This window comes from Stigmatopora argus, chromosome 12 (assembly GCF_051989625.1).
Source record: "Stigmatopora argus isolate UIUO_Sarg chromosome 12, RoL_Sarg_1.0, whole genome shotgun sequence".
In the NCBI taxonomy this organism is placed as follows: Eukaryota; Metazoa; Chordata; class Actinopteri; order Syngnathiformes; family Syngnathidae; genus Stigmatopora; species Stigmatopora argus.
In genome coordinates this window covers 15,521,386-15,541,283 of record NC_135398.1, presented here as the reverse complement: position 1 = coordinate 15,541,283, position 19,898 = coordinate 15,521,386, and the positions used below count along the sequence as shown (strand labels likewise).

The following is a 19,898-nucleotide window of genomic DNA, read 5'->3' as shown; positions in this document are numbered from 1 at the left end:
CCCTAACTGGTCTTCTAACTGAAGGTGGGAGGTAGGACTGAGGCTGAAACATAGCCTGCTGTAGTGTCTCTCTGATCTGAGCTATCTCTGCACTGAGATCTTTAAGAGAAGCAACACTTGCCTTAAGTTCAGTCAACTCCGCTCGTACCTCACGGGACACTTTTGGTTTTTCTTCTCCAGGGCAATTGGTAGGTCGTAGTTCTTCTGAGTGCACCTTGCTAATATGTGTCGCTGCCTGTGGGGTACTAAACTTCTTTTTATTTCTCCTTTCTGTTTCATTAGCACAGGCTACATTTAACCGCTCTAGCAAAAGCTCATCTGAAGTCTTACAGTTCAGCAAGAGAGGCTGCATATCTACTCTAACACTGTCACTCTGGAGACCAGTGAGTATCGTGTGCAAGCACATACGCTGGACTAAACTTGGGTCATACTGGAGTCCTGATTCTGATTCTCGAGATGCAAATAGTACCTTCTGTCTAAGAACTAAGACTCGCATTAAGAAACTTTGAGGAGTCTCTTTGATATGCTGCACTTCTGAAGCTAACTGCACATAGAGGTCAGTAGCACTCCTTTCCTGAAAATGAGCGCGTAGGATGCGTTTGAGTGTGGGAAGAGTGAGGTTAGGTTTCTCTTCCAAATAATTACGTAGCTGCAAACTGGGGGAGATAGCTCTGATAACTGCATCAATAATTTCCACATCTAGGTAACCCCTATTCAGTCCATTTTCAATTTGATGAACAAGGCTGGAGAATGTCAGCTTGTCCCTTTGGCCTGGTTCACCTATCTGGCCAGCAATTTTGAAGTCCTTGCGCCAGTATGAGCTTGGCTGGGGCTGGGGAGACACACCCCCTTGAGGGTCCGCAGCATCTGGTAGCTGGGGCAAAGTTATTGGAGTCTCTTCCAATCTTGATCCTTGCTTTTCGTTTTCATCTCTTTTGACTTCATGCTTCATATCTGATATTTTATCTTTCAGTTTCAACAATTCGGACATGCCTTCATCCTCTACTTCCTCTAGTTCTTCTCTTTCTAGGTACTTTACAATGTGAGCCACTAATGACAGACGCGATTTCCGTTTAACACTTCTTAATATGTTAAGAAAATCACATATTTCCAGTAGGTTATTTTCCGTCAGGTTGTTCAATGTTCCTACCACCTCTTCGAGTAACTGTTCCATTTTGTTGACGATCTAGGAGCTCTGTTGACTGTACAGGAGTGAACTCTGAACTGGCACGTCTTTACTGTCCCTCTGATGATCTCGTAGGCCTCAGATGACAAGTACTCAACCGCCAACTTCCAGTTCTTCTTAAACAGCAACACCTCCTCTCACTGCCATCTGCCTGGTTTGTAGTGTTTGGGGGGATTTAGCTGGCTCAGAATTCAGTGAGCAGGTCTTGGACACTGGACATCTGAACAGCAATCCCAGCGGTGCCTCCAAAATGTTACACCCTTGCATTCGATCTTGACACACAGGGGGAAATAATCAGAACAGCGAGATGTTGTTGTTAGTTCAATCCAAACTTTTACTGTAATCAATTAACACAAAAACCCATAACATACAATTAAACCCATATATATATATATACATTATCAACACGTTAGAACCCAAAACATAATGTACAATTACACCTATATATATATATATATATAAATATATATTAGCAACACTTTAGAACCCAAAACACAATGCACACACACACTCGTTCAACACACGGTCATAACTTGTCATATCTTTTCCTTTTACAACTTCTAGTAGTCCTACTATTATTCAACAGGGCAAACAATGCAATATCAACAATATAACATCCTTTCTATGACCGTTATAGACACTGTCAACGATAATGGTGGCCGAAGGTAGCGTGCTAAATGCTATTCCATGTGCGTGCCCCGAGACTCTCACATTCACGCCCGTAATTCAAACGTAAATAAACATTAATAACCATTATCTCTTTTCTCACACGCTAAACAGTGTATATTACAAACCCCAAACTCAAACAACCTTTACAACAAACAGCATACCTTGACACACAGGGGGAAATAATCAGAACAGCGAGATGTTGTTGTTAGTTCAATCCAAACTTTTACTGTAATGATTCAGGATACCTCCCGTGCCTCAAGCTACTTGCTAAGACATCAATAATCGAATACCGATCTACTTTAACATGCCCCACACTTGCCATGTGGATCCAAGGATCACCAATCGAACACCGATACACACATTCAATCCAAACTCGTCATAGCTTCTTTACATGCAATCGTTAATAAATCAAACACTCTAGCATGTCACACTAATAAATCAAACACTCTAGTATGTCACATATATATAAATTTATAGTTCACAGTCTAGCTTTGAATGCTCTGTTGACGCCAACATTTCTTTTGTAAATATAGCCGAAATGACGGCGAGCACCAAATTAGTGTGCTCGCGCAACGTCATACTGGGTGTATTGAAGAACTGGGTGTATTAAGAACTTGATATCCCAGCAGTCACTGCGCAGTACTTTATCTAGGGGAAATAGTAGAGTCGAAGACTGCTTGCCGTAGTTGTCCTATCGACTGATTTATTTGTTTTTATAGTGATAACAATTTTAGTATTGGTCCATATATAAAGCACACTGGATTATAAGGCGCCCTGTCTATTTTGAAGAAAATTTTAGACTTTTATGTGCGCCTTATAGTCGTGAAAATATGGTACTGTGGACATCCTGACACACATGAACGAGCTGAATGTGAAGCTACAAGAGAAAAAACAGTTTGTGCATGAAATGCAAGCAAACCTTCCACCTTCAAAACCAAGCTGGTTTTATTTTTCAAGCAAATATCAGACAAGTCATTTGCTCATTTCCCCACACTGGCTCCGTTAAAAGAGACCCCCGCATGTGAAAAATTACGGGAAATCATTGGATGACCTGCATGAGCAATTCTGCCGTCGGTTTTGTGATTTTGGAAAAATTGACAGCTGGTGTCATGTCCTTTCTCACAAGACCCAGAAACGGTTCCACAGGAGTTGCAGTTGGAACTGATTGATCTCCAATGTGAAAAGTTCAACTCCCTGAAAGTCTCTGAGTTTTATGCTTCATTAAGTGCAGCCAAATTTCCAAACATCCAGAAGATGGCACAGAGGATTCTGGTGTTATTTGGCTCTACATGTGTGTGAACAGACCTTTAGTCTGATGAAAACCAAGAAACCACCCCATAAATCCCAGATGAGTGATGAGTATGTTAATACTTTAGTCCTTTTTTTCTGTTTCTGTTTCATTTGCGCTGTTAACGGATGCAGTTTTTAATATGTATCGTATCTTGTGCTGACCCGGCCCGTCTGTCAAATTTTTAAAGTCAATGTGAAAGGTTTGCCCAACCCTGTACTAACATTTAGTGTTGTGCAGAACATGAATGCAGTCATGAAACACTTGCAAGAAACTGCTCATAATGTAATAATTTTGTTCTTAGTTTGTCTAGATAATGACTTTAAAAAGGGTCTGAAGGCACAAATCAAAACACAACTAGAACAAATTAACACATCTTCAAATCACATGGTTCTAATCTCTAACAAAATCATCTTTTGAAAATTTGAAAACCAAATAGAAGTTAATCCATTTAGGAACAAAACTGGTTTTACAGTTAATGGTCAGTTGATTAATCAATTGACACAATACACGTGATGTCTTCATTATTTCACAAGAAACATCAGATATTTAAATATGTTGATACAAATAGACAAGAAGTGATGTAAGAAATCAGATGGAAGGCCGTGATACATTAAATTTAACATTTAAGGGAGGCTCTGTTTGCGCAGAGCATCAAAAAATTGAATAAACTCTTATTGTTCCTCTGCACGGAAATCTTTAGTAAAAGGCAAAAGATTTATGCAATCTGAAGAGAAACAAGAGTGTTCTGAAGAAACTTTTACAGAACGACCTAAGTCTATATCCGCAATAGTACTTTAACACACTACAAACTAGCGGGCGACTTCAGTCCTTTGAGCAGCCAATCACGTTGCAGCAACTATATTAGGCAGTCAGGGTATTGCAGCAACATTGTGATGTACTACTATGGAGCAGGGCATATACATACACTATTTGAGTAAATAGTTTGAATTCATTGGGGGTCTCGAGAAGCTAGTAATAAAACCAACAGATTATATTGTAATGATAACATTCAGAGATTGACATCAAGGAAAGGTTATGGGATTATTACCTTGGATTTAATTTTGACGGGAATATCTTAGACAGGAACATAATTGATGTACTTTGACATTGAGAGGGGGTGCACCGTTCCTGGAGGTACTGCAATACCAGGTCGATGCGTGGAGTGGACGGAGCAAGCCCCTATTCCATCTCCCAGGTCCAAAAATCAATTTAGTATATGGTTCCCGGTTAGGGGACGTATCAGATATTAAACTGTTAAGAACAGATACTACACTTGATCTTAGCCAAAAGGCCGAGAAGCGATAACTAGAACTTTGTTAGGAAGGACGACTTCTTTCCAGCCATTACAGCCTATAGTAGTGGTTACACAGATCACATGACAACAAAAGCACACTTTATACAACAACCTAAAACTGCACACTGTTTGATAGCAGGGGAAAAAAACGTTGCATTTCTGTATTTAAATGGAACAAATGCTTCGAAAATGTGGAGTCCCTGTGGTCATGTGACTCACAATGGTCCAATAGGAAAGTAGCAATAACCTTACCCAGCGCCCCAAGGTTCTCTGATTCGCAAACAATATTTTTGCAGTGAAAAGCCATTTAATTTAGCAACATTTGAAAAAAATGACAACAAATCAACAACCCCTGCTTAACGTATTACTTCCTATTTCCTGGTCTTGTGATGAACAATGACAACTTTCCACTAGTATGTCAAAAAAAAAAGATCAACTCATAATTCAACTAGTATCATTTAATTAAAACATATCACAGGCAAAATAACAAAAATCTCAAGAATTGAAAGCCAAAGTTTTTGGGGGGAATGAAAATACTAAAACGTTCGGAAGAAGGAAATACTACAATTATAAGTTTTCTCTTCATCCTATTGGGATTGTAGAGGTCAATATGTGACCGTCACGGAAGGCAAGGCTGATGAACAGAACAAAGACTGGAAAGGAAGAATCAACTGCTCTATTGACTTGTTTCAGATATGTTTCATAGATATTTCTTTCACATATTATCAGGGGAGAGCGCGAACGCAGTCCCCCACTATCAGAAATTATGCAATCGAGATTCTCACATTTGGGGAATTCGCAGAGGTCAGCACAGCCGGAGTGCAATGGCTGAGCCTCACCCTGGGTGAACCACCTTCGTGATCATGGTATCTCCCTTGCCAGGTAAGTATGAGTTGTACACAAATGCAGCACCCTCTTCTTTCGCGTGCTCGCCATTTTCAGTCACAAACTCGATTGCTACACCGTAATAACATAGTCATAAACACACACCCCGTATAAGGCAATTCTACCGAGAACTAGTACATGTAATAGTTGAGTCGTTACATCAACTGGGCGGTCTTTAATTTAGCTTTAAAGTATGATTTTACCAAATCCCATCATGCACTGCTGCTCTCATACAGAGTCAATGCGCATGCGTTCCTTTTTTGGAGTAACCGACTTGACAATGGAGCCCCACCTCCCTCCTTACACACTTCCTGTTGTTTCTTTGGTTGGGAATGCACAGTGCTACTAACACAGGCATGGGCAAACTACGGCCCGTGGGCCACATACGGCCCATTAGGCTTTTTAATCCGGCCCGCCGACGTTGTCCAAATTATAGTAAAAATCAATGACCTCATTCATTTCCCTGCAATGCCCTCGTTTCCCTGATAGATGGCGCACTAGTCTAGTAAAAGTATGTAAATGTGTGTGGGAGCTCGTTATTGGAGCTACTTGAGAATACTGACACATTTCTGAACATTTAACTTTTACCGTATTTTCACGACTATTCGGCGCATCGTATTTTTAGCCGCATCGTATTTTTAGCCGCAGTGTCAGTAACGAGTGCTATTTCTGTATTTTAAACACACAAAGCACTTACCGTTTTTTTAGACGCATATATATTGTATATTATATATGGATGAACATCGAAACGCAATAGCGCGGGCTACCGGAAGCAGCCTATTTCCGGGTTCCGGTGCGCAGTGACTGCTGGGAAATATAGTTCTTGCACGCTACACCCACACGCTAAAAACACGTTTTTAAAAAGGCAACGGAAGCAAAACTGAGTTCGGTTGTACTTTATTTAGACATTTTAAAACTTACTCACGTCATCATCACCCACAAATCCAAGTCCTCATTTCCTGTGTCCGAATTAAACAATTGCCCAAATGAGTCTTCTAAAAGGCCGGGTCCAGCGTTTGTAGTTCTCAAGCCTCCGGGAATGCCGGCAAGCTCCGAGTTAATATATATATAGTTCGCAGTCTACCTTTGAATGCTCCGTTGACGCCAACATCTAGCGGCAGGATTTCTTTTGTAAATACAGCCGAAATGATCATACTGGGTGTATTGAAGAACTGGGTGTATTAAGAACTCGATATCCCAGCAGTCACTGCGCAGTACTTTATCTACGGGAAATAGTAGAGTCGGGGCTGCTTGGCGTAGTTGTATATATATATGTTACACCCTTGCATTCGATCTTGACACACAGGGGGAAATAATCAGAACAGCGAGATGTTGTTGTTAGTTCAATCCAAACTTTTACTGTAATCAATTAACACAAAAACCCATAACATACAATTAAACCCATATATATATATATACATTATCAACACGTTAGAACCCAAAACATAATGTACAATTACACCTATATATATATATATATAAATATATATTAGCAACACTTTAGAACCCAAAACACAATGCACACACACACTCGTTCAACACACGGTCATAACTTGTCATATCTTTTCCTTTTACAACTTCTAGTAGTCCTACTATTATTCAACAGGGCAAACAATGCAATATCAACAATATAACATCCTTTCTATGACCGTTATAGACACTGTCAACGATAATGGTGGCCGAAGGTAGCGTGCTAAATGCTATTCCATGTGCGTGCCCCGAGACTCTCACATTCACGCCCGTAATTCAAACGTAAATAAACATTAATAACCATTATCTCTTTTCTCACACGCTAAACAGTGTATATTACAAACCCCAAACTCAAACAACCTTTACAACAAACAGCATACCTTGACACACAGGGGGAAATAATCAGAACAGCGAGATGTTGTTGTTAGTTCAATCCAAACTTTTACTGTAATGATTCAGCATACCTCCCGTGCCTCAAGCTACTTGCTAAGACATCAATAATCGAATACCGATCTACTTTAACATGCCCCACACTTGCCATGTGGATCCAAGGATCACCAATCGAACACCGATACACACATTCAATCCAAACTCGTCATAGCTTCTTTACATGCAATCGTTAATAAATCAAACACTCTAGCATGTCACACTAATAAATCAAACACTCTAGTATGTCACACTAATAGATCAAACACTCTAGTATGTCACACTCTCCCCCACAAAAACAAATGTCGTCCCGACATCAGTATATTCCAAATATCTTCCCCTTGTTGGTTGTTATGCTGAACAGTCTAGCGAACTTGTCATTTCACATCCTCTTCTGTAAACTGATACTCATGAAAACTCCAGGCGGCAAGGGCCACAGTTCAAATATAATCCACAACTCGTACGGTCCACGTTCACTGGATGGAAACTGTAATCACAGTCGTAACAGTCCATGTTCGCATAATACATGCCACCCTTGTAGGCTCAAGCCTGTTGGAGTCCATACATAAAGGGTGGTTGAATGTAATATGGCTGCAGGTGTACTAACCAAGGAACCCCTCCTGGTGCAGGGTAAGCAGGTACCAGCTGATGTGGTGACTGAGTACTATAACAGGAGGGGACACCAAGCTGATCATAGGTCGTTCGTCGTGGTGGATGTCTCTCCCTTCTTGGCCGTTCATAAGTCAACGCCTCAGGTTCATTCACAGTGGTTGGCGGAGAGGTCTCTGATAAATGATCATCACGAGGATCTTCAACAGCCAGATTTGTTCCCTCACCAGGCAGGTCCTCCCGCTGATAGTCATCTTCTCGTTGTACTGGTCCGGAAGCAGGGCCCTTCACTCCGAGTCTCCGATTCGCTGTCAGTAGCCTGTACTTAGACTCCATCCCTTGGGCATCTCCCTCATTTAGCACCTGGAGGGGCTTGTAGTGAAAGTCATCTTCGTAACCACTGTCTTGGTCTGTCTCTTGAAGATGAGATACCGGCTGCTGTTTATTTCTCTCCATACTCTTGTCAATTTTTCCTCCTTCTGGTGTCAGGTTTTTTATCAGGATGCGCTCTCCTGGTTGTAGCACGGAGCTCCTCACTTTGGTGTCATAGTGCTTTTTACCTCGTTCTGCAGCTTTTCGTACACTCACGGTGGCAATGGTGTACGCCTCCTCCATCCCTTGTCTCCCTTTCTCCACTTTGGCCTTGTATAACTCCAGCTTGTCAGCTTTGATTGCGCGTTCTCTCAGCGCATCCAGTTCATCGCGATAGGCGCGGGCTGCACGGGCGTCTACGAGCAGCTTCAAATTCTCCTGCTGGAGCCTCTTTATTTCTTCCTCCATGTTTTCCTGCTGGTGTCTGTTGTCCAGCAGTTGTTCATTCCTCTCTTCTAGCTCTTGTCTAAATCGTCTGATCTTTGCCTTTGAATCGGCAGGTTCCACCATCAGGTGTTGCTGAGTTCCCACCTGCTGCTGTTGCATGCTGGGAGGATTGACGATGGCCAGTGGACTGGGTGTGCCACAAAGCACACGAACCACACCTTCCCTTTCCTGAGTTAGCTCTGCTATAGTCTCTTCTTTTAGTGGTCTGCCTCCTCGGATTTTACATCCAGCTTGGAAATGTTCTCCACTCCCACACCGATAACAATGTGTGCACTTCACATCTCGCCCTCCCTGCTGACAAGCAAAACACCTTCTTGGGACATAAGCAGGGCGGCTAGTGTTCCAGGGGGGTGCTGGGGGCTTGCTGTAGTAATTTTGTTTTGCAAAAGGTGGCTGGGGCTCCCTAACTGGTCTTCTAACTGAAGGTGGGAGGTAGGACTGAGGCTGAAACATAGCCTGCTGTAGTGTCTCTCTGATCTGAGCTATCTCTGCACTGAGATCTTTAAGAGAAGCAACACTTGCCTTAAGTTCAGTCAACTCCGCTCGTACCTCACGGGACACTTTTGGTTTTTCTTCTCCAGGGCAATTGGTAGGTCGTAGTTCTTCTGAGTGCACCTTGCTAATATGTGTCGCTGCCTGTGGGGTACTAAACTTCTTTTTATTTCTCCTTTCTGTTTCATTAGCACAGGCTACATTTAACCGCTCTAGCAAAAGCTCATCTGAAGTCTTACAGTTCAGCAAGAGAGGCTGCATATCTACTCTAACACTGTCACTCTGGAGACCAGTGAGTATCGTGTGCAAGCACATACGCTGGACTAAACTTGGGTCATACTGGAGTCCTGATTCTGATTCTCGAGATGCAAATAGTACCTTCTGTCTAAGAACTAAGACTCGCATTAAGAAACTTTGAGGAGTCTCTTTGATATGCTGCACTTCTGAAGCTAACTGCACATAGAGGTCAGTAGCACTCCTTTCCTGAAAATGAGCGCGTAGGATGCGTTTGAGTGTGGGAAGAGTGAGGTTAGGTTTCTCTTCCAAATAATTACGTAGCTGCAAACTGGGGGAGATAGCTCTGATAACTGCATCAATAATTTCCACATCTAGGTAACCCCTATTCAGTCCATTTTCAATTTGATGAACAAGGCTGGAGAATGTCAGCTTGTCCCTTTGGCCTGGTTCACCTATCTGGCCAGCAATTTTGAAGTCCTTGCGCCAGTATGAGCTTGGCTGGGGCTGGGGAGACACACCCCCTTGAGGGTCCGCAGCATCTGGTAGCTGGGGCAAAGTTATTGGAGTCTCTTCCAATCTTGATCCTTGCTTTTCGTTTTCATCTCTTTTGACTTCATGCTTCATATCTGATATTTTATCTTTCAGTTTCAACAATTCGGACATGCCTTCATCCTCTACTTCCTCTAGTTCTTCTCTTTCTAGGTACTTTACAATGTGAGCCACTAATGACAGACGCGATTTCCGTTTAACACTTCTTAATATGTTAAGAAAATCACATATTTCCAGTAGGTTATTTTCCGTCAGGTTGTTCAATGTTCCTACCACCTCTTCGAGTAACTGTTCCATTTTGTTGACGATCTAGGAGCTCTGTTGACTGTACAGGAGTGAACTCTGAACTGGCACGTCTTTACTGTCCCTCTGATGATCTCGTAGGCCTCAGATGACAAGTACTCAACCGCCAACTTCCAGTTCTTCTTAAACAGCAACACCTCCTCTCACTGCCATCTGCCTGGTTTGTAGTGTTTGGGGGGATTTAGCTGGCTCAGAATTCAGTGAGCAGGTCTTGGACACTGGACATCTGAACAGCAATCCCAGCGGTGCCTCCAAAATGTTACACCCTTGCATTCGATCTTGACACACAGGGGGAAATAATCAGAACAGCGAGATGTTGTTGTTAGTTCAATCCAAACTTTTACTGTAATCAATTAACACAAAAACCCATAACATACAATTAAACCCATATATATATATATACATTATCAACACGTTAGAACCCAAAACATAATGTACAATTACACCTATATATATATATATATATAAATATATATTAGCAACACTTTAGAACCCAAAACACAATGCACACACACACTCGTTCAACACACGGTCATAACTTGTCATATCTTTTCCTTTTACAACTTCTAGTAGTCCTACTATTATTCAACAGGGCAAACAATGCAATATCAACAATATAACATCCTTTCTATGACCGTTATAGACACTGTCAACGATAATGGTGGCCGAAGGTAGCGTGCTAAATGCTATTCCATGTGCGTGCCCCGAGACTCTCACATTCACGCCCGTAATTCAAACGTAAATAAACATTAATAACCATTATCTCTTTTCTCACACGCTAAACAGTGTATATTACAAACCCCAAACTCAAACAACCTTTACAACAAACAGCATACCTTGACACACAGGGGGAAATAATCAGAACAGCGAGATGTTGTTGTTAGTTCAATCCAAACTTTTACTGTAATGATTCAGGATACCTCCCGTGCCTCAAGCTACTTGCTAAGACATCAATAATCGAATACCGATCTACTTTAACATGCCCCACACTTGCCATGTGGATCCAAGGATCACCAATCGAACACCGATACACACATTCAATCCAAACTCGTCATAGCTTCTTTACATGCAATCGTTAATAAATCAAACACTCTAGCATGTCACACTAATAAATCAAACACTCTAGTATGTCACATATATATAAATTTATAGTTCACAGTCTAGCTTTGAATGCTCTGTTGACGCCAACATTTCTTTTGTAAATATAGCCGAAATGACGGCGAGCACCAAATTAGTGTGCTCGCGCAACGTCATACTGGGTGTATTGAAGAACTGGGTGTATTAAGAACTTGATATCCCAGCAGTCACTGCGCAGTACTTTATCTAGGGGAAATAGTAGAGTCGAAGACTGCTTGCCGTAGTTGTCCTATCGACTGATTTATTTGTTTTTATAGTGATAACAATTTTAGTATTGGTCCATATATAAAGCACACTGGATTATAAGGCGCCCTGTCTATTTTGAAGAAAATTTTAGACTTTTATGTGCGCCTTATAGTCGTGAAAATATGGTACTGTGGACATCCTGACACACATGAACGAGCTGAATGTGAAGCTACAAGAGAAAAAACAGTTTGTGCATGAAATGCAAGCAAACCTTCCACCTTCAAAACCAAGCTGGTTTTATTTTTCAAGCAAATATCAGACAAGTCATTTGCTCATTTCCCCACACTGGCTCCGTTAAAAGAGACCCCCGCATGTGAAAAATTACGGGAAATCATTGGATGACCTGCATGAGCAATTCTGCCGTCGGTTTTGTGATTTTGGAAAAATTGACAGCTGGTGTCATGTCCTTTCTCACAAGACCCAGAAACGGTTCCACAGGAGTTGCAGTTGGAACTGATTGATCTCCAATGTGAAAAGTTCAACTCCCTGAAAGTCTCTGAGTTTTATGCTTCATTAAGTGCAGCCAAATTTCCAAACATCCAGAAGATGGCACAGAGGATTCTGGTGTTATTTGGCTCTACATGTGTGTGAACAGACCTTTAGTCTGATGAAAACCAAGAAACCACCCCATAAATCCCAGATGAGTGATGAGTATGTTAATACTTTAGTCCTTTTTTTCTGTTTCTGTTTCATTTGCGCTGTTAACGGATGCAGTTTTTAATATGTATCGTATCTTGTGCTGACCCGGCCCGTCTGTCAAATTTTTAAAGTCAATGTGAAAGGTTTGCCCAACCCTGTACTAACATTTAGTGTTGTGCAGAACATGAATGCAGTCATGAAACACTTGCAAGAAACTGCTCATAATGTAATAATTTTGTTCTTAGTTTGTCTAGATAATGACTTTAAAAAGGGTCTGAAGGCACAAATCAAAACACAACTAGAACAAATTAACACATCTTCAAATCACATGGTTCTAATCTCTAACAAAATCATCTTTTGAAAATTTGAAAACCAAATAGAAGTTAATCCATTTAGGAACAAAACTGGTTTTACAGTTAATGGTCAGTTGATTAATCAATTGACACAATACACGTGATGTCTTCATTATTTCACAAGAAACATCAGATATTTAAATATGTTGATACAAATAGACAAGAAGTGATGTAAGAAATCAGATGGAAGGCCGTGATACATTAAATTTAACATTTAAGGGAGGCTCTGTTTGCGCAGAGCATCAAAAAATTGAATAAACTCTTATTGTTCCTCTGCACGGAAATCTTTAGTAAAAGGCAAAAGATTTATGCAATCTGAAGAGAAACAAGAGTGTTCTGAAGAAACTTTTACAGAACGACCTAAGTCTATATCCGCAATAGTACTTTAACACACTACAAACTAGCGGGCGACTTCAGTCCTTTGAGCAGCCAATCACGTTGCAGCAACTATATTAGGCAGTCAGGGTATTGCAGCAACATTGTGATGTACTACTATGGAGCAGGGCATATACATACACTATTTGAGTAAATAGTTTGAATTCATTGGGGGTCTCGAGAAGCTAGTAATAAAACCAAAAGATTATATTGTAATGATAACATTCAGAGATTGACATCAAGGAAAGGTTATGGGATTATTACCTTGGATTTAATTTTGACGGGAATATCTTAGACAGGAACATAATTGATGTACTTTGACATTGAGAGGGGGTGCACCGTTCCTGGAGGTACTGCAATACCAGGTCGATGCGTGGAGTGGACGGAGCAAGCCCCTATTCCATCTCCCAGGTCCAAAAATCAATTTAGTATATGGTTCCCGGTTAGGGGACGTATCAGATATTAAACTGTTAAGAACAGATACTACACTTGATCTTAGCCAAAAGGCCGAGAAGCGATAACTAGAACTTTGTTAGGAAGGACGACTTCTTTCCAGCCATTACAGCCTATAGTAGTGGTTACACAGATCACATGACAACAAAAGCACACTTTATACAACAACCTAAAACTGCACACTGTTTGATAGCAGGGGAAAAAAACGTTGCATTTCTGTATTTAAATGGAACAAATGCTTCGAAAATGTGGAGTCCCTGTGGTCATGTGACTCACAATGGTCCAATAGGAAAGTAGCAATAACCTTACCCAGCGCCCCAAGGTTCTCTGATTCGCAAACAATATTTTTGCAGTGAAAAGCCATTTAATTTAGCAACATTTGAAAAAAATGACAACAAATCAACAACCCCTGCTTAACGTATTACTTCCTATTTCCTGGTCTTGTGATGAACAATGACAACTTTCCACTAGTATGTCAAAAAAAAATGATCAACTCATAATTCTACTAGTATCATTTAATTAAAACATATCACAGGCAAAATAACAAAAATCTCAAGAATTGAAAGCCAAAGTTTTTGGGGGGAATGAAAATACTAAAACGTTCGGAAGAAGGAAATACTACAATTATAAGTTTTCTCTTCATCCTATTGGGATTGTAGAGGTCAATATGTGACCGTCACGGAAGGCAAGGCTGATGAACAGAACAAAGACTGGAAAGGAAGAATCAACTGCTCTATTGACTTGTTTCAGATATGTTTCATAGATATTTCTTTCACATATTATCAGGGGAGAGCGCGAACGCAGTCCCCCACTATCAGAAATTATGCAATCGAGATTCCCACATTTGGGGAATTCGCAGAGGTCAGCACAGCCGGAGTGCAATGGCTGAGCCTCACCCTGGGTGAACCACCTTCGTGATCATGGTATCTCCCTTGCCAGGTAAGTATGAGTTGTACACAAATGCAGCACCCTCTTCTTTCGCGTGCTCGCCATTTTCAGTCACAAACTCGATTGCTACACCGTAATAACATAGTCATAAACACACACCCCGTATAAGGCAATTCTACCGAGAACTAGTACATGTAATAGTTGAGTCGTTACATCAACTGGGCGGTCTTTAATTTAGCTTTAAAGTATGATTTTACCAAATCCCATCATGCACTGCTGCTATCATACAGAGTCAATGCGCATGCGTTCCTTTTTTGGAGTAACCGACTTGACAATGGAGCCCCACCTCCCTCATTACACACTTCCTGTTGTTTCTTTGGTTGGGAATGCACAGTGCTACTAACACAGGCATGGGCAAACTACGGCCCGTGGGCCACATACGGCCCATTAGGCTTTTTAATCCGGCCCGCCGACGTTGTCCAAATTATAGTAAAAATCAATGACCTCATTCATTTCCCTGCAATGCCCTCGTTTCCCTGATAGATGGCGCACTAGTCTAGTAAAAGTATGTAAATGTGTGTGGGAGCTCGTTATTGGAGCTACTTGAGAATACTGACACATTTCTGAACATTTAACTTTTACCGTATTTTCACGACTATTCGGCGCATCGTATTTTTAGCCGCATCGTATTTTTAGCCGCAGTGTCAGTAACGAGTGCTATTTCTGTATTTTAAACACACAAAGCACTTACCGTTTTTTTAGACGCATATATATTGTATATTATATATGGATGAACATCGAAACGCAATAGCGCGGGCTACCGGAAGCAGCCTATTTCCGGGTTCCGGTGCGCAGTGACTGCTGGGAAATATAGTTCTTGCACGCTACACCCACACGCTAAAAACACGTTTTTAAAAAGGCAACGGAAGCAAAACTGAGTTCGGTTGTACTTTATTTAGACATTTTAAAACTTACTCACGTCATCATCACCCACAAATCCAAGTCCTCATTTCCTGTGTCCGAATTAAACAATTGCCCAAATGAGTCTTCTAAAAGGCCGGGTCCAGCGTTTGTAGTTCTCAAGCCTCCGGGAATGCCGGCAAGCTCCGAGTTAATATATATATAGTTCGCAGTCTACCTTTGAATGCTCCGTTGACGCCAACATCTAGCGGCAGGATTTCTTTTGTAAATACAGCCGAAATGATCATACTGGGTGTATTGAAGAACTGGGTGTATTAAGAACTCGATATCCCAGCAGTCACTGCGCAGTACTTTATCTACGGGAAATAGTAGAGTCGGGGCTGCTTGGCGTAGTTGTATATATATATATATAAATTTATAGTTCACAGTCTAGCTTTGAATGCTCTGTTGACGCCAACATTTCTTTTGTAAATATAGCCGAAATGACGGCGAGCACCAAATTAGTGTGCTCGCGCAACGTCATACTGGGTGTATTGAAGAACTGGGTGTATTAAGAACTTGATATCCCAGCAGTCACTGCGCAGTACTTTATCTAGGGGAAATAGTAGAGTCGAAGACTGCTTGCCGTAGTTGTCCTATCGACTGATTTATTTGTTTTTATCGTGATAACAATTTTAGTATTGGTCCATATATAAAGCACACTGGATTATAAGGCGCCCTGTCTATTTTGGAGAAAATTTTAGACTTTTATGTGCGCCTTATAGTCGTGAAAATATGGTACTGTGGACATCCTGACACACATGAACGAGCTGAATGTGAAGCTACAAGAGAAAAAACAGTTTGTGCATGAAATGCAAGCAAACCTTCCACCTTCAAAACCAAGCTGGTTTTATTTTTCAAGCAAATATCAGACAAGTCATTTGCTCATTTCCCCACACTGGCTCCGTTAAAAGAGACCCCCGCATGTGAAAAATTACGGGAAATCATTGGATGACCTGCATGAGCAATTCTGCCGTCGGTTTTGTGATTTTGGAAAAATTGACAGCTGGTGTCATGTCCTTTCTCACAAGACCCAGAAACGGTTCCACAGGAGTTGCAGTTGGAACTGATTGATCTCCAATGTGAAAAGTTCAACTCCCTGAAAGTCTCTGAGTTTTATGCTTCATTAAGTGCAGCCAAATTTCCAAACATCCAGAAGATGGCACAGAGGATTCTGGTGTTATTTGGCTCTACATGTGTGTGAACAGACCTTTAGTCTGATGAAAACCAAGAAACCACCCCATAAATCCCAGATGAGTGATGAGTATGTGTTGGAATTATTGTAAATAAGATATCCTGATTCTGGTATGACTATCGAAATGCTTGCTAATAGAATTAGGAGTGTCTTGAGCCCTGGGGGTCAGTTTCACCTTATTCAACAAAGAGGAACTGCCCCAGGGGTCGGGCGCCTGTTTGAACCATTGTGTGAAGATTGCGGGAGATCGGGAAAGAGACTGTAAAGGTGTTACCTTAAAAGAGCATATGGTCATGATCAAAGACCCTTTTGTAACTGGGAGAGAACTCCCTCTTTCCTTTGATCAGCTTGAAACTTCCTGTAACTTGACACAATAAGAGACAAGGCGAGAGGAGACATCTTCAGAGTGTCGGAGGATTGAGGCGCGAGCAGTCTCCGACCCTCTCACTGCAAATAAAGTTGACTCAATTCTCTCTGTTTTTCCTTCTTTCAGATTGGTGATACAAATGTCTGGTGTTTAAACCTAACATTTAAATGGTCCTTCGAGCCGGATCCCAAGATACCTGACGATCCCAGCGGGTGAGCAAGATCCAGAAAAGTCTGTGTACACAGCATAAAGATCCTTTTCCAGGACTGTTTCTTCCTTACGGGCTGGGGTCCAAAGGTTGAAGGGATACCAAGGACACAGAGAATCGTGAGTAAATTTTATTTAAAAAAGGAATGAATGAGAATGAAGTAAAATAGAAAACGAAGTAAAAAGTTAAAAAAAAGAAATGAAAACCCTGACAATCCTAGGCACTATCAGTTAAAATTCAAACAACAAAAATCCGTAGGCGGACAGACCCCCTTAGTTGAAAAAGACTAATTAAATTCTGTGAAGGATAGCGGAGTCCTGGGTGTATTGAATAAACAATGTTGAACAAAGAAGCGAACTAAAAGGAATGAAAGTGTAAAAGTGAGAAAGATATTGTTATACAGTGCCAAGATACTGAAAGAGCTCGATATAAATAAAAAAAAAATAGAATAAAACTATAAACGCATGCAAGTAATCTTCATATGAATAGATAGATAGATATATATAAGTACGCTGTGACGCGTTCATAAATCTCGATTGTTGCGCAATATAAGACTAGAAACGACTAAGAAATATACTTAGGCGGATAAATAAGATAAGAAGATATATATATATATATATATATATATATATATATATATATTAGGCCTGTTAAGAAATAGTGGCCCCCTGTTCAGCCCACTCCTCGTACGAGGCTCCACTCGCAAGCAGGGAGCACGACGACGAGGGGGGGAAGGGGGATAGATAGAGACAGAGAGAGACAGAGAAAGTTGACAGAGAGTTTTAGAGAGATGTAGAGAGAGAGAGAGATAGTTGACAGTGTTATGATATATTAGTGAAAAATTATGGGTCCTTTATTAAACACTAAAATTTATATTAGGAAATGCCTAGTGAAAGGTTATTTTCCCTAAATTTTAATTGAGGTAACAGTGAGCATAGAAAATGGCTCTTATTTTAAATAAAACCGCCTTCTTAGAGCGGATAGGAATTCAGCCAGAGCTTTAACTATTTGTTTTAGCAATATGAGAGTGATTTACGATTTAGACTTAAGTATTAAGAATCATCCAAATTATGAATATCAAACATGGAGAAAACAATGCAGAAATGGCATTCATCCAAATTATTAAGTAAATTATACCTGGCTGGTTTAGATAAAATAATTGATTTAGGATAGGCATGATTTCCCTAGGACGGAAGAGGCATGGAATGTTTTTCGGTGCACAGGAAAACATTCCTTGTTTTGCCCGGAGCAGGTGAAATATGCTTTGGCGTGGGTCATATTAATGACGATTAGAATATTAATTGCATTAGCATCAAACAGTTGATGTCAACCAAATGACGTTAACCTATTTCTTTTGAGAATGGTTAGTGCTGATAGCACAGCAAAAAGGTGGTTAGCTGCCAAGGAGCCCTAGACTGGGGATGGCGCTCTCCACTAGTGAAAAATTGCAGACCACTGATGTCTGAAAATGAGTGTGAGCATGAATGGTTGTTTGTTTGTCTTTTTGTGTTTTTGATTGGCCGACCACCAAGATATAATTAATCAATCAGATATCAAGGTGGAAAATGATTTAGAAATTTGAAATCAATTTTTGATGAAAATTATGGAAAATTGTTTAGTCCAATGAAATTTTTAATGGTAAAAGCAGCAGTACTCCAAACGTGAAACTTGAAGTGGAGAAACAAATCTGCGATGCAAAATTTAGGAGCACTGAGAAAAACAAAAAAAAACAAAGACAGTGCTTGATACGAAATTCCAAAGTACTATTGATTTATTGTGATAATGGCATCCAAATTGTGTTAACAGAATAATTGACTGAATTGACAAAATTTCCATATTTTGTTCCGGAAAAAATATGGAAATCCAATTTAGTGGAATGTACCAAACGCCATTATCACTACACGATTGGAACTGGAGGATGAGGCTAATCATATGTCTGCATTAAAAAATAAAAAATAAAAAATAAAACTTTAAAGAAACGCATTAATTTTGGGTTGGCAGAGGGAGATTGTGTTTCTTAATAGGAAACATGGAGAGCAACCCAGGATAAGAGTGTCCGTGCAAGTGTTCCTGACCAACCAGCAGACATGAAAATAGCGGATCCATTTTGTGCACTGTAAGAAGGTTCTCTTAGTTGAAACGTATGAGGAGACAGGTAAGATAAACTTTTTGACGTAATCAGACAAAATGGCAAGCACTCCAATATTGATTGGAAAGATTATTGCTCGGGGAGCAATGCTGTAAGCCATAAGGAACTTTTTATATTGGTTTTATTGTCTCCATATAAAAAAAGCGTTTCAATTGAGACTAAACCTTCTTACAGATAGTTAAAGTAAAAAATTGAGACTAGATCTTCTTACAGATTTTTAAAGTAAACAATTAGAGAGAAAAGAGAAACTATAATGGATAGAAATGTAACTAGAATTTAATTTTATGCCTGACTATTGAAAAATATTGATTAAGAAAGTTTTATAGGAGATGATTGGCAAACTCCAAAGACAATGGAATGATACATTTGATAATAAGACCACTAGTTTGGGTGAAAAATGAGGTTAAATACGCGTTACACATGTCTAAATGAATGACATGCTTGTGTATGCTATTTAAGAACAACTGGGCTTCCTTATTAAGGATCAAAGAACCCATAATTGTGTGAATTTTTGTCCTTTTCCTGACAATTACACTAGATTAACTAATCATACTATTTTACTGGGTTCAATTCTATTCAGAATCATAAATGTGTGCATTTTGTTTCTGGATATTAATTGATGTAAATCTAAACTGTTACAGAGAACGGGAAAGCTGTTTTCCTGAGGAGAAAGCAGCCTGGTTTGCTTTTTGTATTTT

At 40.3% G+C, this 19,898-nt stretch overlaps 6 non-coding genes across 6 annotated transcripts; all 6 read right to left on the bottom strand.

Annotated features, from left to right (window-relative positions):
* Nucleotides 1-3,777: 3,777 nt before the first annotated feature.
* Nucleotides 3,778-3,888, bottom strand: LOC144086464 (U5 spliceosomal RNA). The gene has a single exon (XR_013304498.1). It is a non-coding gene; the product is annotated as a U5 spliceosomal RNA (small nuclear RNA).
* Nucleotides 3,889-4,258: 370 nt separating this feature from the next.
* On the bottom strand, nucleotides 4,259-4,449 carry LOC144086458 (U2 spliceosomal RNA). Its single transcript, XR_013304493.1, has one exon. It is a non-coding gene; the product is annotated as a U2 spliceosomal RNA (small nuclear RNA).
* A 717-nt stretch (nucleotides 4,450-5,166) lies between these two features.
* LOC144086437 (U1 spliceosomal RNA) lies at nucleotides 5,167-5,330 on the bottom strand. Its single transcript, XR_013304474.1, has one exon. It is a non-coding gene; the product is annotated as a U1 spliceosomal RNA (small nuclear RNA).
* Nucleotides 5,331-12,827: 7,497 nt separating this feature from the next.
* LOC144086463 (U5 spliceosomal RNA) lies at nucleotides 12,828-12,938 on the bottom strand. The gene has a single exon (XR_013304497.1). It is a non-coding gene; the product is annotated as a U5 spliceosomal RNA (small nuclear RNA).
* A 370-nt stretch (nucleotides 12,939-13,308) lies between these two features.
* LOC144086457 (U2 spliceosomal RNA) lies at nucleotides 13,309-13,499 on the bottom strand. The gene has a single exon (XR_013304492.1). It is a non-coding gene; the product is annotated as a U2 spliceosomal RNA (small nuclear RNA).
* Nucleotides 13,500-14,216: 717 nt separating this feature from the next.
* Nucleotides 14,217-14,380, bottom strand: LOC144086430 (U1 spliceosomal RNA). The gene has a single exon (XR_013304467.1). It is a non-coding gene; the product is annotated as a U1 spliceosomal RNA (small nuclear RNA).
* Between the last annotated feature and the right edge of the window lie 5,518 nt (nucleotides 14,381-19,898).